Source organism: Ambystoma mexicanum, chromosome 2p (assembly GCF_040938575.1).
Source record: "Ambystoma mexicanum isolate Mex_15411 chromosome 2p, UKY_AmexF1_1, whole genome shotgun sequence".
NCBI classification, from domain to species: Eukaryota; Metazoa; Chordata; class Amphibia; order Caudata; family Ambystomatidae; genus Ambystoma; species Ambystoma mexicanum.
Window position 1 is genome coordinate 730,614,382 of NC_090923.1, and position 15,868 is coordinate 730,630,249.

General features: G+C 44.5%; 1 protein-coding gene across 1 annotated transcript in view; it reads left to right on the forward strand.

Moving 5' to 3' along the window:
* The window catches only part of KPTN (kaptin, actin binding protein), a 424,265-nt gene that overhangs the window by 205,754 nt on the left and 202,643 nt on the right, over positions 1-15,868 (forward strand). The gene's annotated exons all lie outside the window — the stretch shown is intronic.

The following is a 15,868-nucleotide window of genomic DNA, read 5'->3' on the forward strand; positions in this document are numbered from 1 at the left end:
ACCTGACCATACATAAAACATGAATCACCAACATAATGCATCAACATTGACATGGAACCACATAAGCAGGAAGCTGGATGAAACAAACAAGGAAGCTGCTTCCATTATGAACTGGACATGAACACATGGGCCAAAGGGCAGGCAAGCAACATAACAACATTAAGCAGAGCAAAGTATGAGGACAGAACTCTGCCCCCTAGATTCAGAGACGGGTACCCAGTGTCCGGGATTGTTGCACACTCATCAGCATAATCATAGCATGAGCGTGTGAATTCCCTGGTAGATATATATTCACACTCAAGAAAGGTCTATTGTCACATCATAGACCTTTCTTCTCGCAAAGGCGAGCGTAGGGCTCATGTAACTTAATTGGCATACTCTCAAAACATAAAGACTTCCATCAGGAAATAGACACCCTTGTGTCTCATATGAAAAACATGTAACGGCAAACAAAAACACTTATCTGAATGTCTGGGTGCCTTGTAAGCGCACCCGGACTCCCAGCAGTAACGCCGTAAACCTCCGTGATCTGGACGCCCACTGCCGAGGAAAGCAACGGTGCACGGAACTCCAGCACCGCGCTGGTCCAACGTGCTCCCAGCTGTCTCCGGCACCCGTGCCTCCTGCGTGGGACGCGCTCACTGCCTAAGAGGGCAACGGTGCATGGCGCTCACGCACCCCTTTACAGCCTGTGCTTCCAGCTGTCTCCGGCAACCGAACCATCAGCGCGGAATGCAGTGTGGCTCCGCGCATGATTTAAGACCTCGCCTGAATACTGCTACTTCCTCCGTGAGAAAACCACTGTGACCGCCTGTGCTGCACAATCAACAATTATCAGCACCAGTGCACGGGGCGGCCGGCGGTTTAGTAAACGCCTCAATCACCCGCAGCTGGTTAGTGGCGCGAGACCAGAACTACATTCGCCCCTCAGCCTACTGGGAATTGTAGTTTTCTTTGTCATTTCCTGTCATACAGCCGTCTGGGCTGCCCCAGTTCGAATTTCTGACAGATATGCTATCTACAATCCATTGAGTAGACAATGTACCAGATGAGTTTATAATTGAACTTATGATGTTGGCTTTGGAAATAAAAACTGCTATGGGAACAACTTTTGCTCCCAGCTCTGCCACACTTTTTATGGCTAGCTTTGAAGAAGAATTAATGTTTTCCCTATAATAATGCATTCTGTGAGAAAATTAAGATCTGGGACCATTACATCAATTATGTGATGATGACTTGGCAAGGAGAACAAAATCTTTTACTAATGTTTGGTGACTGGACTAATTTATGTATTAAAACATACAGTTCACCAAGGAATATTGTAATGTTAAGGTAAATTTCGTAGTTCTACAATTAATGTTATGGGCGACCATCTAATATGCTCATCATTCTGAAAATGCACAGACCGTTATACACTTCTGCATTAACATAGTTTTCATCCTCTTAATCTTGGTGATTATCCACCATATGGTTAGTATTTGAGAACGCGAAGATATTGTACTAGAATTGAAGATTACCATGTCCAAGCAGAGATACTAGATGAGAGGTTACACCAACGGGGGATGTCCAAGCAAAAATGTAAAACACTCCAAGAGAAGTTTTGTTGAAGAAAGAAGACAAATCAGGGGCGAATTACATGATTCAACAATTTGCTCTTAACACACAAGACATTAAAAGGATTGTTAAAAAGTACTAGTCCCTTGTTCAACAAACATTTCCATAGGAAGATCCACCATTGTTTCCATTAAAAAGATCTAAAAATATAAAAGAGCAACTAGTCCAGTGCAGACATTCAGGAGCACTGGAAATCACTTTGGAATTTAGGTCCTTTAATAGGACAATTTCCATGCGGAACATGCTCAGTGTGTAGTCTCACAGGTAAAGACACTACTTTTTAAAGTACAGAATAAACACTTGGTATTGTGGAATATGACTAATTGTAAGTGAACAAAAGTTATATACTATATCAAATGTCTATGTGGCCTGTTGTATGTAGGACAAACGAGGAGAGCAGCTCATACTAGAATAGCTGACCATCGATCGAGAATCGGATATAAACAGAGTACTGCTCAGATGGTGTGACAAATCAACTAACAACTAACGGGGCACCAGTGGTCCAGGGCTGAATATCGGTTTCTAAACCATCAATCAGCCCCACACCTCTAGCACACCAGAAGGGATCTGAACAGATTGGAAACGCAAGTCAATTATAGACCTCCTTGTCCAATTTTGGTAACGTGGATTATCTCCGGAAGGTTGTGGATAGTTGGTTAGTTGCAACACAGTGAAAATACAATTATTAGCCAATGCTAAAACGGACTGTCCAGTTAAGGTTGTATAAAAATATGTACTTTATTATTATTACAAAAGACAGTTCTAGCACACTACAAAATACAACCCACCCTGTAAAGGAACACAGGACTGACAGCTTCACGAAGGAAAGGGATGCACTCTGGATACTGACAGGAGGGTAGTCGGTAAAACAATCAGTCTTAACTGTTCAAGGTTATTTGGTTTCAGCGCCAAGGGCGCAAGGGGTTTTAAATATCACTAGGGGCCTTCGAGGAAGGACTAGGGAGACAGAACCACAATGTTACCTGGTGCCTGAGATGATTGTGATGCTCGAAAGCGTCTAGTCAGTTCCAAGACGCTTTGCAGCTCCTGCGACAGAGTTCAAGATGGGAGACAGTTGCGGGTATCAGGCGGCAGGCAGTTCGGCAAGCCAGGCTGGATGGACGGCTACAGGTTTGCCTACACGGCAGTTTGGGGACAAAAATCGGTGTCTTTGTGCTGGTTGGTGGATATGGAATGCTAGTCGGGAAGTCACGGACGGCTTTAGTGACTGCAGCAGGACAACAGTTGTGCAGCCGGTAGCGGTTCGAGGGCTCGGCTGCCTAAAAAGATGGACACCGGTTGATGCTTGTTGTGGCACTCATAGCTTCTTCGCAGGGTTGGTGTCGTCCTTTAAGGTGCACGGCCGAAAGCTGAGGAGAGTGTTTGCAGGCAACAGCTTTGTCCTTTGTTCAGAGACTCTCTGGCACTTCCCTCCTAGCAGAACCTAGCAGAGCACTCTGTGTGCTGGCTGGGTACCGGTTCTGGTGCTGCTGCACGAGTCCTCTGAGTCTGGTATCTCACTCTGTTTCCTGGGAGATGTTTAGGGGAGGAATCTTGCTTCCCTCTTTGAAATCCTTGCCTTCCTTCACTGGCAGAAGCTGTAAGGTAGACTGTACATTCAGCCAAGGTCGAGTGAGTCCTTCTTACTCCTTTCAAAGTCGTCGGATGATCTGATAAGTGAGGAGCTCAGCCCTCTTTTAAAGCCACATGGGCCCCAGTGATTGCTGCAGGTTAAGCCTACCTTAATGAACCCTTCCTGGGTCCCTAGCAACAATCTTCTGTTATGCATGAGGTCAGGACCAGCGTGGTGTGCAACAGGAAAGGTAAGAGTTGACAACATGTACTCCCAAGTCCCACCCATCTTCCTGTCTGTTGTTGTCATGACCCTTGCCCCTGGCCCTCACTGGCAAGTCAGCCTTCCAGTTAGGGCCAGGCCAAAGGCCTTAAAACCTCATCCAAGACTCTCTAGGAGTCAGCCTTTGGCGCCAGGCTCATAACCATCATGAAGACCAATATTAGAATGGGACTATTTACTTGGGACTATTTAACTTGGGGGAGGGGGGTGGGTGGGTTCAGCCAACATGGAGGCACACACATAGCTCATTTGCAAGGAACTGAGCTATGCGGTGTAGTCTTTTGGGTGTGGCAGACCTGGGACTATTTTACCTGGACTACTTTACCTGAGACCATTTAAACCACACTCAAACAGCAGAACATGCTTTGCGCTATTCTGCTGTGGACATCGTAACGCTCACCGTGTCCAGTTCTTTGATGCCAGTTTACCTGAAACCAAGGACCTGCAGAGAGAGAAAGAACACTATGAAACTTACCTGGAACAGTATCCTGTCTTCAATCAATCGCTGACTTCAGTTCCAGTCACCTGAAGGTGCGAACTCCATCATCCGGCACCGCATGCATCCTGGAATACCATAATCTGGAAAGAGAAGAAAGAAAGACAGCATTAATAAGCGTTTACTCGCGTTTCCTCCTGAATGAAGAAAGCCACACAATTCTTACCTGGGTAGTCATCTCCTGGTCATTATCATTGCTGAAACATTACGGCACTCGGCGAGGAACATCGCAACCTGCAAGGAGAGAAAAGACACAGGTTAGCAATATAAAAGGCGAAACAGTGCCGCGCATTGCGCATTACTCACTGGACAGCGGCCCATGCTCATCTTCAAACTGCATGACAACACCAAAATACCTTTCCATACCTAAAAGGAAAGAAGCAAGACATTATTATTCGAACTAAGAGGAACATAAGAACTGCATATAAAGACTATAAAGCAGCAAACCTACGGAGTCGCAGCAGGCCTGGATTCCCACAGGAAGGCTTGCACCAGTGAAGTAACTTGGTCACTGCTCGCCCCCCACATCTACGCGCCCCTGCCACGAGGAGCAGGACGGAGAATCCACCTTTTACAATATTAAGACCCATCTTTAACCAGAGGCCTTATCAAGGGACCGGGAGAGGGTTCGAGAGTGCAAATCATCCAACCAGGGCTCGGTGGCATCCCCGTGGATACCAAGTGAGCGTAAAAGTTGTAGATCAAAGTGTCTCTCTAGTTAACTGAGCCCTCTGTGGCTCTTGATCAAAGTGCAGGTCTCCATTGAAGTTTGTGTTGTGAATAGACTTCTGTCTCCCTCAAATCACATACTTCGTCCCTCTGAAAGGGTTCCGGTCTGTAGGCATTGCCTACAATAAGTAGTGGACCCAGACATGCCATTCACTGTCCTTCATACAGAGGGGTGGCAACTAGCTTCAAGTTGACACATTGCATATCCAAGAGGTGTTAGTCCTGCCTTCCTCTTGTCCATTCTGCGACCAAGCCTGACGCAGGCCTGTTCCAATTAACTCCCAATTAGGATGCACTGCCACCAGCAGTTTAGACAATAGGAAGGCAGATCATGGACCCTTTGAGATTTTAACTAGGCTGCCCATGGCTGGACGAAGGTGGCGCCTTCCCCCTTCTTGAGATGCTGTGATGTACCTGTGGCTGTCACATTCTAGCTGAAAATGATAGCGTATGGCGCCTGTGGGCTGTATCCTCCCGGAGTACACGTGACTATGCATTTGCCGTGCAGTGAGCAGGCAAAATGTCCGCGGAATGGCCTCCCATCATTCATTTTCATTTCCAAAAAATGAAAAAATGCCCAGGCGAGCACCCACTCCAAGTGCGGATGGGCGAATTCCTCACAGATGGTGCAAAATTATCTTGAGAAAAATCGTACTCAAGGTGACATGTTTTGGTGGATAATAGATATTGTGTATGGTAGGAATGTGGAAAGTTCCCTCATTAAAAGAGGCTCAATGAATCCATAGATTGGAGACACGTATATAACAGGTCTTAATGCCTAATTTACAATTCCACGTTCATCTAGACTACTTGTTGAGTATTTCCTATTTCTGTACGAATATGAAGAATACAATTTAAATTTGCCAGTACTAATGAACTAAAATAATATATACGTGAGATTTCTTTTTAATGGAAAACTCCTTTTAACACTAAAATCTGGCATGCCATTAAAAACCATGCTAAAAAGTCTTTCTATAAGCTAGACAATGATTTTCAGCTAATTGAATGTTTCAGCTGAAATGTATAGAAACAAAATGGTGACGCGTCTTTTTACGTACGACGGCATGATGCCATTACGTAACCTACATCTTAAAACAAAATAGAAGCTTAAGATGATGAACTCCGGCTACAACGCAGTAGATGGCAGACACAAGGCACACATGATTGTACTACACGGGTGAGGTTCTGAAATCCCTCGATAAAGATACCTTTTCGAGATAGAAAAGTAGGAAGGGCTACTTGCGCTCTGATAAAAAGTTAATCTATGATCAACATATATTATTCACATAATTATGTAGTGTTAAAGATGTGTTTTATTTCACATATGATTTCAGCAGTACAACCACAGCTGACGCGTGTTTCGACCTAATGGTCGTTTTCAAGGCAGTTGGCAATCCCAATACATAGAATATAGCCAAAACAAGAATAAATGAACAACAATGCCACAAGTGATCAACATCGTCACCAATGTATTTTACCTGTTAACACTGAATCACTCATATTCACGCATATTTTGATTGAAATGTCTCTTTTTTTACATATTGGTGACAATGTTGATCACTTATGGCATTGTTGTTCATTTATTCTTGTTTTGGATATATTCTATGTATTGGGATTGCCAACAGCCCTAAACGACCAGTAGGTCGACCACGTGTCGACTGTGGCTGTACTGCTGACATCATATGTGGTATAAACCACATCTTTAACACTACATAATTGTGTGAATTACATATGTTGATCATAGTGTTGGGCAGAAACCTGTGCAGTTCCCTTAGGGACCACTGCAAAAAGTTTAAGACTACAGGAGTTAGCAGTAAACCCAATTGGTAGCAGTCTGCACCACCCAGATTTACCTGGTAGCTGTGGCTGAGCAGTCAGACTTCTCTCAAGAAGCATTAGGCAGTATACAGAGCATACACAATAGGGCAGCCAAACACAGTAAAACAAGCAAACACTGATCAGAGCTTTGGTGTAAAAGATATATAATTATTTATTTAAAAACACATCTATGGAAACACACTGGCACTAATATCAAGCAAGTTCAAAAACACAGTCACTAAAGTATATACACTCCCTTCAAAGATTATTAGACGAGTCTAAAGTAAAGCACCACTTATTTTCAGACAGCGGTGAGCGCTTAACGCAGATGGCACTCTAATAATTCGGTTAAAAAGGGAGAGAAGGCAGAGCATAAATTGAAACAGATCCCAACACTTTGAGAAGAGCATAGCAAGATAGAAAGGCAGAATACAACCGTGAAGTTAGAGTTCAGAAAGCCGGACCCACTTTGGGAGGATCAGAACGAAATGTGTCCAAGGTCACACGGTTTAAAAAGTGCATAAAAGTCTTGTAAATGTTCAGAAAGAAGTTGGACCAAAAGAAAGAGACCAGTTAGAAGGTCAAGAGACCAACCCAGTATAGAAGGCTAAGGATTTACTGTCACCTTAGTGCAATCTGTTGAAAGGGAGGCCAGGCGGACACAGTACCTTGAAATAGTAAGAATGCTCCAGCGGGGGCAGTTGTTCCTGGCAGCGGGTGCAAGTCGGTGCTTCGTCCGGGGGAAGAGAAGATCTTGTCGTGGAGGAGAGCAGGACTTTGTTGCACTGCCAGGGAAGAAACCAGCCGCGGAGTTCTCGATTAAAAGGTACGGTCCTTTATTTTGCGGTTCAGTGGCAATTGGCTATCCGGTTGCCGGGGTGCTTGGCACGGGTAATTCGACCACTGGACGTCCTGGAAGGCGAAAAGACGGCGAACTGGTTGTCCCCACCAGCTCAAGGGGAAGAGAATCTCCGGGAAGAAGATCTCCTCTGTCGTTGGGAAGTGGCGAGTCGGTTCAGCAGGGCTCCACCGGTGGTGTCGTTGTTGCAGGTCGGCTCAGCTTCTCCCTCTTTGGATTTTCAGGTCCTGTGGCGACTTCTGAAGTTCCAGTCCCCAAAGCCCTGCTTTTATGCAGCAAACCCCCATTCATTCAGCCTAGCTGTCAATCAAACATGCTAAGTGGTGAGCAGGGCGACTCACCACTTGGGCCAATCACGCAAGAGTGCGACTTGAGTTGGCAAGGCAACTTAGTCCAAGGTGCCTAAACCCCCCCCCCCCCCCGCACCCCCTGTGGTACCCAGACAGAGTGGCACCACTTTGGAGGGCTTCTGTGTAGAAGCCCGCCAAAAGTGGAACAAAGGGCTCGACCTTTGGTTTGGAGTTACAGAGGCGAACACAAACGCCATTTTAAAACCGAGTTCTGGCAAAAAGACCCTACCGGTGAATTAATATTAAATAAATAAACCGGCGGTATCTTTAACGTTGCACCAAAAAGTGGTGCGTTTAAAATACATGGAAAAATCCCATAGGAAATATTCTTAAGGAATATTACACGTGGTAACCACTACCACCAGCCAGAAACTCGACGAGGGAGGGCTGCACAGTACCCCCTCGAAAAATAGACCCAGGGGCAATCGAATTACCCCTGCCAGTACTTCCACATTATGATGGTTTGTACTGGTTCTGTTACTAAATTTGGGACTAGTAAAGCCAATGGTGACTTTTCATGCTCTGGGAGACAGTAGTCAGTCCCAGGGTATGGAGTCTATGGTGGGGGGGGTCACTTAGGACACCCCTGTGTTACTGCACTGAGGGTGCTGTGTAACACACATAGTAAAAACACATGAGACCCTATGGAGTAAAAGACCCCATAGCCCATAAAACACATCAACAGTCAAAGGAACCCCTCAAATCATGTCAAGAGTGTGAGTTACTCTTGGCAGGAGAGAAAAAATCAAACTCCAGAAATCCAGCAAAGCTGCTGGGGGACTCACTAGGTTAGGAAATTCAGCCTAAACGGAGAATTCTCCCTAACACATAGGTTAACTTTTTTTCAGAGCGCAAGTAGCCCTTCCTACTTTTCTAATTCTACATTGTATTCCATAGCAAATCATAGTGGGTGATTTGCAGGAAGTGTGGCGCTTGCTGCAGATTCACCATCTATTAGTCGAAGGTGGTAAAGAGCGCACGGGAATCTATATCGATCCCATTATACAATATTGTCTACCTTTTTAGAGATATTACACATCCATCTTTTCTTAAATGAGCACCTTTTTCCTTGATAGTGAATAATATAATCACAAACTTAATCACTACTTTCTAAAGAAAGATGACCCAAGTGGGGCATCAAATTAAAGTGCCTCTCTTATTCTTCCACTAAATAAGAATGTTCGCTTAGGGATATATGTACGCTTTATTTTAGAAGCTACCGAACGTGAATACCTGAAAGGACTCCTGACTTCATTGTAGAGTAATATGATTTACCTCTAACTCCAAATATGGACTTCAAAGGGTGTCTATAATAATAATAATAATAACATAATTGCTAAAGTGGCCATCTAGGGTGAGTTACTTATATCTGTGCAGGACTTCAATGATTCAGATATTTCTTTTAACTACATCACATTAAATAAATAATTAATAATGGTTTCTCTCTACGTATAGAGCAGAGCCTTGAAGTTCTTCCATTCATGAGGATACAAAACTCTGCAAGGTCCAGAGGAAGGAAATCTAAATTAGAAAGTGCTGAAATGTTGTGTTAAAAATGTCGACTTAATGGCATCCAAAAATATGTTCAGAATCAAATAGTTATGAGAAATCAGTATACCAAATTCTTTCTAGTAACCAGTTAATTAATAGAAATGTATGCCAATCTAAAAAAAATCTTTAAAAAAATCTGCTTGCAAAAGCTAGACAGAGGAGCAATTGAGATCTTGATGTATTTTTTAACTTCTTTAATGTCGTGATCTCGTTTTTTTGACTGTAATTATATTCAGTTCATGATATCAACAATGAAGCATTTGGATGCATTGATCACATACAGTGTAATCTATGTATTAATATTGCACTATTTTGCATTTTTCTTACATATTATGTATATGTACATGTTTTGGAATTGAAGAAATGTGTAATTTATGAATGTGTGTTGGTTATTTGTCTTGTTAAATATTGGATTTTCTTTTTTTATGTCAGTTGTGATGAATTGCTTACATTAAATATATTGGTAGGAATATTTGTTTGTGGATCTTGTGCAATGCAGTGTGGCACTGAACTCTCGGACAATCTCTATCGATGACCCTACGTGCACAACCAGAAAAGGTAAGGCATCCTAATTAAAGCACTCCAGGGTTTTTATGGTGAGGAGGATGCCTGTAAGTGCTGACCACGTACTAGCCGATCGGGGGAGGCAAGAGTTTTATCATTATGGTTAAGCAACAGGAAGACCCGTTTACGATTACGTTCAAAACGTATATACAGGTCTCACCAAACAATAGTACACTCTTACTCTTTTCCTATTATAATTACTGGAATGCTGAAATCCATCCAAAGCAGAACCAGGATGCTAACTGGTTACATCATGAGAGCACTCCTTCCATCTTTCACTCTATTCCTTAGCTTTGGCACTGGCTCCTATTTAAGGCTATTACAACCTGTATTAACACTCCATAGTAATTCATAGCTGCTCCTTCTTCATATATAAACACTTCCCATCCTGGGAAAACAAAGATTGGCAAAGCACATTCTGAAGCCACTCACACATTCAATACTGTTAGAAATGTAATTCATAGCTCAGCAATGCTGTGTTGGTGCCAAATTACTTATGCTATCTCATATTTCTATTCTCTAACCTTCTCCTGAAGACAATCCATATAAAATGAACTAACGTGCATCCATCCTTACACAAAACACTTTAAGTGCACCAATTATTACTCTTATCTTTCTGCTCTTGCATACGCAAAGATGGACTGGACATTCTAGATTGGGACTTTCATTCTGATATTTGTGTTCGCCTATTTTATTGTAGTTGTTTTGGCAGTTATATATTTGTTCTAGCCTGAAATACATGTGACAAAATATTGGAGTGGTAATTTCGTTAGGCTGGTCTGTTTAAAGGCCTGTAGGTTTTAAGTTTACATATACCTCTGGTTTGGTCTGGATGCCTTCCGAGTCTGGTTATTTTAAAGGTGCTCAGAATTGGCCTATTTGTTATCTGTACTTTCTGTATTAGTCAGGGAACTACTAAAAAGAAGAAACCCAGGATCTGGTGGGGTAATAAAGCCCAAAATCGAAATTGTGAAGGACAGATACATGCATGTTTGGTGCCCTATAGCCTTTTCTAAACCACTCCACAGAGTCTCTGATGAATACTCCCCCCTTCTCAGGACCGCAAAGGAGTGGAGTCAAAGAGTGCATGGTACAGGCATGAGTGATTTCAGGGCGCTTGCTGATAAAAGGAGGGACAGATTATTGGCAAAGGAGAGTCAACTCAGGTAGAGGTCCCTCCAAAGTCTCCAGTACATGTTATATTTTCCAAATGTAACAGTACTACTTGGGACTTTTAGACTCTTGGCATTATCTGATGCGACTCAGTAGACACACTCAATTCCCCCTAGAAGTGACATTTAACCTAGACAAGTGAGGGGTGTTCAGACAGGCTCTTGAAAAAAAGGTGGTCAAAATACGTTCCCAATACACAAGTGTTTCCAGGCGCGACAAGGCAAGGGAGGGGTAAACAGAGGGAAGATGGACAACGATCCTACTAGGCCAGGTGCCATTCAGATCACGCAAGTGCTTTGGAAGGGGCAAGGGGGAAGTGGGAAAGTGCAGGGGGCTAGGGGACAGTGCAGTACATGGGATAATAGAATAAATAACAATAAGTAAAAGTAAGGCCAGCAGGTGGCAAGTGCAAGGATAAGTGCAGACATCAGGTGTCAAGTGCTGGTAGTGGGGCTGTAGGGATACAGAAAACAGTCCCCAAGTGAATGAAAAAGCATGCGCAAGATTAAATGAACCCAAAGAAAAATATAACCTGCAAGTGGCAGATTGAAAGATCCCAGCTATTGAATACCAAACTAAATGAAGGCTTTTGGTAAAGATGTGCCTTGATGACAGGTGTGTGTGTGAAGTTGATACACTGCTTATTGAAAGCAAAGCACAACCCGTATGAAACACAAAAAAAAGCAAGTATGGAAGATTGCGAGGGAGCATGAAAGCAAGGTGGTGAAGGAACAAAATCACCACAAAGTGAACTATATATGAAAATACATTGAAGCAAGGTCAAAAGACTGGCAAAGGAAAGAACACATCGTGGCAAAGCCAAGAGGCTGACGAGGAGAAGCTAAGTGAGTGTGAACCATCGCATAGGTGCATATACAGAAGAACATGTGTGGGCTAGAGAGCCTCTGGCTCCTAGTTAAGCGACCCGTAATGGTTGGAATGTGTGGTCGGACAACTTCGCCTAGACCAGGGGAACCCCAATTGTGAAAACCAAAGAGGTTGCTGAAGTGAAAAGGGAGAAAGCAATCTGATTAACTGTTTGGACGCCAGAAGGAGTGTAAAGTTGTCTGGAACTGTTTTTGAACATTGAAAGATTGAGAATAAGTATAGGTTGATGTTCTTGAACTTGAGGAAGGGGAGCTGACCAAAAAGCCAGGAGCTGGAAGGAGCTCAGAACTTTATTTGGAACACTTTCTTTTTATTGCTGACATCCCGACTCATTGTTTAGCTTTAGTTGTGAGGGCAAGTATAGGTTTTGGACACAGACAGACTTTTAAGTTGAATTCTCTGGCACAGACTTTCCTTAGTTTCTTTAGGTATGGAAATCCCATCTTAGTATAAGGCAAGTTAGGCCTTCAACCATCCTGACATTTGAGTTAAACATTTGGAAGGGATTGCGTCCTCCAACGTATTCCTTATCTTTGTTACCCATTCCAGCTTGCTGGCCTTGGAAATTTTTTCAGTAGAGGGCGCTGCACGTCAACTTCCCTCGAGTCGGTGTCCCTCGACAGCCTCCGTTTCGGCACCGACGTCATCGTGCGTATAAATAGACTCACGCAGCGCCCGTTGCTCAGTTCCGTTTTTCAGCGCTTCGTGGGCCTCGGAAACGTGACGCTCAGTTCCTTTCTTCAGAAAAAACCTTCTTATTCTCCGAAGATTATTACCTCAATATGATGGCTTCCTCATCCGAACCATTGACTCCACGGTCCGGCTTCAAAAAATGTTGTGACTGAGGGAAGAAAATGTTGTTAACGGATCCTCACAGGATCTGTTTGTGGTGCCTGGGATCGGAGCATCACTGTTCGGAATGCGAGGACTGTATGTCCATGACGGCGAAAGCCTTTAAGGAGCGCAAGGGGAAGTTAGAAAGAGGTAAGAGCTTTAAAACTTCTACTCCCTCGAAAGTTTCTTTGGCTGCGTCAAGACATTCGTCTCCTCGTCGACAAAAGAAACATTCCCGTTCAAGATCTCGAAGCGGTTCTCATCAGTCTTCGAGATCAAAACACTCCAAGAAGAGGCGTTGTAGATCTCCCTCTTCTTCTTCCTCTACCTCCCCGGTAAGGATCACCTGCCCCACGAAACACAGCTCTCCAGCTAAGTGGGAGGAATTCCGTAAAAAAATGCTTAGCATCTTCGAGAAAGCGGCCTCAACCCCCTCGGAGACGTCTAAAGGTGATACCCTGGGTGAAAGACCTGAAAAATCAAAACGCTGCGAGTCGTTGAACCCGGCGGGAGAAACTACTCAAGAGCGTCATGAACCCTAGAGTAAAAGCAGTAAGACCGCGTCATCGACGCCATCGTCGAAGGTTTCTTCGACTCACAAATCTTCGACGCATAAATCGGTTGCATCGATGCAACTGTTGACTCCGATAAAAGACAGACCTACAACTGTCACTACGTCTCAGACAGTAGAAGTGTCGAAGGCTTCGACCATGACGTCGAGGATGCCATCGACTATCTCGACGACGCCGAGTAGGATCCCGATCCTCTCGAGTACATCAAGGTCCCTTCAAACTTTCTCAACGCCTTTTTCAGGATTGTCGAAGCCTTTGCCTTCCACATCGACAACCTCGACGTTTTCTCAACCAGTAACAACCAATTTGGCTCCTTCTGCTCTATAAATGGGTTTTAAACCATATCCTAGATCTGACTACTTTAGAGACTTGTCCTCTATATATGAGGAAGGGGAGGATTCTGACCATGAGAGATCCTTTGGTTTACAAAGAACTACAATACCCATGCCAGAGGAATTAATCTCTGAGGAGAACAGGTGAAAAGACTTTCAGGACTCTCTACATGAGGCAAGTGGTTTAGATACTTCTCCAGAAGTAGTTTGCTAAACCAGACCCTGAGACCCCTTATAGGATTCTGATGGATAGAATAATTGAATTCATGGGGTGGTCTACACCTGCACCTTCTTTTCAGCAGGATGACCTTACTGATATTTTAGATAAAGGTCCACAGTTTAGTTGTACAAGCAGCAACTTCCTCTAACAGTATGTCGGCATACCCTACTATTCCACAGGACAGGGATGATAAAAGATTTGATGCCATGTCAAAAAAAGTATTTTCGGCATGTAGCATGGCGCTTAAGTCTAGCAACGCCACTTGCACGCTAGCAAGATTCAGCCACACACTATGGGAGTGTGCTTCATCTGCGGCTGATTGTCTCCCAGAAGGAGAAGCAAGGGAAGCATTCTTAAACATCATCAGGGATGGAAAGGATGCAATGTGCGAGTCCCTCCAAACAGGCATTGTTTCTGCTGACGGCATCAGCAGGGCCATGGCGGCAAGTACCACAATCCGCAGGTTTGCGTGGTTGCGGAAATCTGGTTTTGCTCCAGATGTACAAGCCAAACTTCTGAACATGCCCTTTGACGGCACTTCTTTATTTGGTAAGAAGGCTGATGACAGCCTCAAGAGATTACAAACATCCAAGGCAGCAGCGAAATCTCTTGGGGCTGCAATCCGGCAGACTCTGAATCGCCCCTCAGGAGCTTCCTAGAGGGGTAGGTCTTTTCGCTTGTATTCCGCATTCAGAAAAGGCAGAGGACAGCCAGCTCAAAGGGGCCAGAAACGATTCACCCGTGGTGGACGGGTCAAAGGTACAAAAGCCGCAACAGCAGGTGCCACTTTACCTTCGGCATCTGCGTCAGCCGCCTCTAAACCCTTCTGAGGTCTCCCCTCACAAGACACCAGTAGGGGGCAGGTTAACTCAACATCTGGCAGAATGGCAGGCTATTACGTCAGATGCTTGGGCATTGGAGACAGTTGCCCAAGGTTACTGCCTGCCCTTCCTACACATTCCTCAGAGTCGTCCACCGGGGAACAACTCTTTGAAGTTTCCAGACCCGCTCCTTATGCAGAAGATTGTAGACCTGCTAGAGAAGTGTGCCATAGAACCGGTACCCGTAGCAGAGAGGAACAAGGGTTGGTATTCCCCCTATTTCCTAGTACCAAAGAAGGACAGAGGACTGAGACCCATCTTGGACTTGCAAGAATTGAACAAATTCCTCAGGAAAGACAAGTTCAAGATGGTAACCCTTTCTCAGATCCTTCAGGCCCTCCAGCTTCAGGACTGGTTGGTATCTCTAGACCTTCAGGATGCTTATTTCCATGTGCCAATCCATCTCAAACACAGGAAATACATGAGGTTCACAATTGGCAACTCTCACTATCAATTTCGAGTTCTGCCATTTGGGCTGACCTCCGCCCCGAGGGTCTTCACCAAGCTAATGTCAGTAGTGGCTGCAAGTCTAAGGAGGGAAGTGATCCACGTCTACCCCTACCTGGATGATTGGTTGATCACAGCAGCATCTACGGAACAAGCACAGATCCAGCTAGATTATGTTATGTCTGCCACTTCCTTCTCCCTCAACTTAATGAAGTCACAGATGATACCATCACAGAGACTCCAGTTCATTGGAGCAGTCCTAGACACTTCCCTGGGAAAAGCCTTGCCACCAGAGGTGAGGGCTCAAGATATTCTACAGATGGTCACCAAGTTTCAAAATGCCCAACGTCTACCAGCCTTTGACTTTTTGAGGTTGCTAGGCTTCATGGCATCCTGCATCTTCCTAGGGCCCGAGGCTCGCCTGAGAATGAGATCCCTCCATTGGGCACGAAGAACCCAATTTTCGCAATTCTGAGGAAGAATGTTAGAACTCCTTCAAGTCCCGGACAGAGTAGCTCGAGACCTTCAGTGATGGGCCTGTCGGGAGAACATCTTAAAAGGAGAACAGTTTTGGCAACCATGGGCAGAGAAAACAGTAGTCACGGATGCCTCACTCACGGGGTGGGGAGCCCATGCCAGCGACTTGACCATCAGCGGTCGTTGGTCTCCATTGGAGTCCAGACTA